The following is a 6,000-nucleotide window of genomic DNA, read 5'->3' on the forward strand; positions in this document are numbered from 1 at the left end:
TTCACCTAAAACCCCTTTAGCTTGTTTATGGCAAGTGCTTCAAGGTCAATATGCTAAGTGCTGTAAAATGGGAAGTACATTTAACCAAAAGGAGTTTCGCACCCAGCCATACTTTTTTCTCAAAATGATGCAGTGAGCCCCCCTTTTCAGTGCACCCCACCACCACCCCATGCATAACTTAGCATCACTTGTTCTGGTTGTTACAGCACCTCTTCTCTGGCAGCAGCAGTTTCTCCTCATCTCCCCAAGAAGGAAGGAAAGCATATGTGTTGTTCTGCCTCCATCCGCGCACCTTCTCTGTCCCTTTGCCTGTGAGAGGGTGGAGTGCATGGAAACTGTCCACCACTTGCTTGGGACTCTTGCTAACAGTTGCTGCATTGGAGCGATGGCTAAGGCATCTGAAAGTTGATTAAATAGAGCTGTAATTGGCTTCTGCAGTCTTTTTGCCCAGAAATCCAAAATCTCAGCTGAAATTTCGATGGCAAGGGCAGAGAGTCAGAAACTCAGAAATGTGAGCAAAGTTCCATCAGAGTTGCTGTCCATGGTGGGCCATGAGAGACAGCCAGTACTTCCTGAGTGTGGACCTGCAGGGGTCCTACTCCTCTGGCCCCTGGACAGCAGCAGCCATGACCTCTGTGAACAAGGCTGTGTCCTCCGGCAGGTTTTGCAGCCACAGACATTCTGCCGTCACATGCGGCAGCTGCCTGCACTGCACAGCACCTCTGACTTACATGCAGCACTCTACTTGAAACAGAATCACTGCTTGGGGGTTGGGAATTTGTCTGGATTCTTACAGTCCCTGCTGCTGCAGTCTTCCCTACTGGCAGGGCTTGGGGCTGTGCTCAGTACATGCCGAGGATACTGGCAAGCACAGAGTGAATGCAGCCACCCTCACCGTCAACCCTGGAATGGGCCTCACCCACTTATCAGGTGAGGGATTATCACCTATTGTTCCTCCCTGGTGGCTCTGTGCTGCCATGAGGGCTCAGTCATTGCACCCTCTCCCCAGATAACCCTCTGTAGTATTTGGAGCATAGAATAGCAAGATTAGTAGTTCTGTATTTCCTTTAGTTGGAAAGTCATGTTTCATCTATAAGATTGTCCTATTCTCACAACAACCTTGTGAAATAAGGAGGCAAACTATTAACCTCTTTTGGTGGGATTTAACCCCAAGTCTCCTGGGTCTAAGGCAGGATCCTGTTTACTTCATTGGAAGATCCTCCATGAGTCCAATTTTGAGCATCCATTGAATACTATACAGCCTCTCCCCCAAAAAAATGAGTGTAGAAGAAAAAGCCTTTTAGCGAGAGTACCGTCTGAGATGCAGACTCGGATGGTCATATGTACGCTTGAATCCAGTCTGAAGATGTTGGTCCCCACTGACACATGCTGAGGGGTGTCTGCCAAAAACCCTATGCTGGACCTGCACCCTTTCTGAGAGTGATGAGAATGGCAGAACCTCAAGTACAGATGCCCTGGCTGCTTATGTCTTCTTTTTCTGAGCACATGCTGTGTAAAGTATGACAAATGTAATGAATGTGTACCAACAAAAGGAAACTTTTCACAATCTCACTCCCCTTACTGTCGATAATTTAGTGCATATCTGCCCAGAGTTTTCGCTCACTTTTTTTCCCCAAACAATTACTACTTCTTCTTCTTCTTCTTTTTTTTTTGAATTTTTATTGTGATTTGGGTGAAAGTTTACAGAGCAAATTCATTTTCCATATGGCAGTTCACATACACTTTGTCTCATGACATTGACTGCAGTTTTGCACAATGCAACAGTTCTCTTCCGTCCTGTGCACTCCTGCCCCTCCAAGCTGTCTCCCTGTACATACACAGCCCTTCTGTTCTCCCATGATTGATCTCTCCAAGGAGTATGCCTATTGTCTACCTAATGTAAATGTTCAGCTCATATGCCTATCCTTTGTCTGGCTGGAAGTCACAGGAGTGGGTTTAGTTCCAGACCTGAAGGGCAGCTAGGGGCCATAGTCTCAGGGATTTTACCAAGCTCTACCAGACCAGCAAACCTGGTCCCCCTTTTTTTTTTTAAGTGATTTTGAGTTTTGTTCCACATTGTTCTCCCACTCTATCCAGGATCTCCTACATAGATCCTCCTCTGAGTGGTTGACATTTGTAGCTGGGCACCATCTAGTTCTTCTGGTCTCATACTCACATAGGCTGAGGATCTCATGGTGTACCAGTCCCTTGGACTAGTTCCAAACAATTACTTCTTTCAGAAACAAAAATAGGATTATTACCATAGTGTCCTATGTACTTTTTTCTTAGTCACATATCATAGCCACTCTCGTGTCAATACTTGTATGTAGGTCCCTGACCCATTCAGTGGCTGCGTGTCTTCCATTGTGTAGGTGAAATACAGCTTATTAAGCATTTGTCTGTAGAAGGTCAGTTGAGTTGTTTCTAATTTTGTTTATGTTACCAATGATTCTTCAGTGATTCTTACACATCAGTATTTGTATACTAAGTGCTTCAATAGGATAAGGCCAAAGAAGTTAGAATGCTGGAACAAAAAGGTATGAACATTTTCTCACACATAACTCTGTATACTAAGTGTTTCAGTAGGATAAGGCCAAAGAAGTTGGACTGCTGGATCAAAAACGTATGAACATTTAAAATGTTAATAACAAAATGTTCCCCCAAAAGTTTATATAGTCTGTATCTCCTGTCTTCACCTAACCTTGCCTTAATGTCTATGAAATGCAGGTTCAGTCTTCAAAACAAAGTGTTGACACCACTCTCTAAATAATTCAATACTAGGAAACTTTCAAGGGCTGGCATTTTATGTCTACTGAAACCACCAGCAGGGACACAGGCTTTGCAAGTGTGCTCAGCAGTAGCCATACCTTGGCAACAAGTGCTCACCCTGGAGAGGAATCCTGAGCCAATGCAGACCCGCTCAAAAGGGCTTTCACTAGACCCCCAGCTCTGCGATTCTGTCTTTAGTGTCTGGAATATGCCTTCTTTTGGGATTTGGAGTGTTCCCAGGATCATGACTTGTGCTCTAAACCAGACTCAGAAAATATAGTCTGATGGCTTCTCAGAGTACTGAGTTCATCTTATAAAACCCAGAATGAATGGTTGCTGTGATTCTACATCACTGTGCATAATAATCATGCTCACAGTTAACACTCTAAGAAGCTTATTATACTCTTTTGTACAGTTGGCACATATTAATCCATTTAGTTCTCACACTGGGTCTGTGAGGTAGGTATTATTATTATCCCATTTTACAGAAGGGAAAACTGAGACACACAAGAGGCTAATAAACTTGCCTCAGATTACATAGCTAGTGAGAAGCAGCCAAACCAGTATTTGAATCCAGGTGGTCTGGCTCCAAAGACTATGTTCTTAACCACTGTGCTTTACTGCTACCCAGTGGATGAGTGATTTCCAAATTCTAAATAACTCTTCTTAATATAAGTGAGGATAAAGAAAGTGGTTTCATGTTTATGTCATTGGACTATCTGTGTCCAGTTAAGCTTCATCCCTGATTTACACATATATTGGCCTCGTACATCAAAACCCAACCTTAAACACCAGAATTTGCTATACATCTTGCATTTGGCCTTGTAGTTTGCCTAGCAGCTGGAGATGAGGTTTGTGAACTTGCCTCTGTATGTGGGCCACTTTAGTAAACTGCTTATAGAAAGAATTTTTTCATGGGGCTCAGTAAGGGAGTAGACATCTATGACTGCCTCCTGGGAGCAGAGGGAGGCAGAGAGCGGTGTTGTGTGAGTGACACAGAGAAGCAGCAAGTCTTCCCATGGGCCCCACAAACAGAGTCAAGAAGTGTCCTCTCACCTTTTTTTTTTCCCCCTTGTTATTTGGGTGGCAGTTTACAGAGCAAATTGGTTTTCCATTCAGTAATCCATACACATTCTGTTTTGTGACATTTACTGCAATCCCCATTGTAACAGCATTCTTCCCATTTCCTCCCAAAGCCCACCCCGTCCCTTTGTCCCTCCCTCCTATCCACTCCTGCCTTCCTAGCTCTATCCCTGGGCAAATGCTGTCCTCCTGATCTCATACGCTTTATTGTTGTAATGACTACATACCCTCCTAATCCTACTGTTCACCTTGTAGGCCTGTCTAACATTAGGGTGACAGTTGAGTCACGGGGGTTAAGTTTAGTTCCTAGTTTGAAGGGTATCTAAGGGCCATAGTCTCAGGGGTTCTACCAGTCTTCATCAGACCAGTAAGCCTGGTCTTTTTTATGATTTTGAGTTTTGTTCCACATTTTCCCAGACACATTCTGTCTGGGACCTCTTACTGTGATCCCTCTCAGAGTGGTCAGCAGTGGTAGCTGGGCACCATCTAGTTCTTCTAGTCTCAGGATTGTGGAAGCTGGGGTTCATGTGCTGTTAATCCTTTGGACTAATTGTTGCCAGAAGTGTCGTCCTTTAAGGTGTTGTGTTTGTGTGTGTGCTTATCCTTTCATCTCCTATAAGCAGGACTTCTCAGATTTCATTTTCAGAATAACAATAATGGATCATTTTTAACTATTATTCTTGCAGGGAGCTCAAAGCAGGTATATATTAATAGCTCTAACCCTATACTGTTTCTTAAGAGCAACAAATGAGGCTGGAATTAATGGCCCTGTTTTCAGAAGGGAAAAGTCAAATCAAGATAGCTAAGTTCTTGCAAATGGTAGGAGAAAGAAAGAGGAGAGGAGCTGTGTGAAACTTCCCTTATTCACTAGTTCATAGAATTGCCCAATCAGCTGCAGAGCTGTTGAGGGTGGCATAACTGACAGCAGGAGAAGACAGTTTGCCAAGCAGCTGGGACCTGCAGGAGCACCATGTTTGCTGGGGAACCAGGAAAAGAGTGACTGGGCCTTTAAGTGGCTTATTAAATGATGTAAGATTTAATCTCCGCTGTCTGCCTTGGGAGCTGAAGCCATCTCAGAACAGTGCCTGGGTGGGGCTTTTCTGATGTGCAGCCCCAATCAGCATGCTAGCTGGAGCTGGGAGAACAAAGCCACCTGCTCTGTGCCTGCAGAGGCTCCAGAACTCCAGCAAACCCACCCCTCCCCCACACGCACACACACCTTTATCAGACCACACACCACTTCAAAACCTCTGGCGACTGTATTAATCCTAGGGAAGGGCCAGCCTGAAATTAGGCTGTCTTTACAAAGAGAAGAATGGAGATGCTGATGCTTCAAAGAGCTGGGGTGGGAGTGAGTTCCCCTTTGTGAGTATCAGTGTTGTTCAGGGATTGCAAAGAACAAGGCTCTAGCATCAGTCATGTGGGTGTTTCTCCATGGCCATGGATAGTGCCATGTGAGAGATAGTAATGGGGACCCCATGCGCTAAGGCAGAGAGCAGCTCAGACCCCAGTCAGTCTCTGGAGACTACCCCCATCCCCTTTCCTTGGGTAGGGAAAGCCCCAACATGCAGAAGTTCTGTCATTCAGAAAACAAAGGCTAATCCAAGCTGGTTTGGGCAGGTCTGTCCTCCCACTGAGGAGGACTGGCTGTTTTTCCTCCCAATTCTGGAAAAAGCAGCAGCATCTTTGCCAAGGAAAAGATTGTTTAAATCTAATTCAAGGTACATCAGAGGGACTTGGGGACTGACCCTGCCCATCTTGTCCTGTGTTCTGCTGTGTTTCTCTCTGGCTTGTCCTCTTACTTTCTATTCAAATTAGCATCTTTTCTCCTTCCTTTGCTTTTGTTTTCTTTCTGCCTTGATAGATCATTAGGTCATTATTAAGTTCTAAGGGCAGTTAATTCAAACAGGTACCTACCCTGTGCCAGGTCTGGCACTAGAGAAAAATGAGTAGATACTCTTCTTATTCTCCAGAGCTTACCACCTGCATGGGCTGGCACTTGACTGACTGTCCACTCATTGCCAGTGATGCACTTGCAAATCTGAGGACAGTCCTCAGGATGAAACATAAGAATCACCTGGGGAAGTAAGAAAAGTCAAGCATGACATGAGAACCCAGTGTAATAGCTTATCTTGTGGGGAAAGCGTG

This window comes from Orycteropus afer, unplaced genomic scaffold (genome assembly GCF_000298275.1).
Source record: "Orycteropus afer afer isolate SDZICR_OR568_19922 unplaced genomic scaffold, OryAfe1.0 scaffold00067, whole genome shotgun sequence".
Lineage (NCBI taxonomy): Eukaryota > Metazoa > Chordata > Mammalia > Tubulidentata > Orycteropodidae > Orycteropus > Orycteropus afer.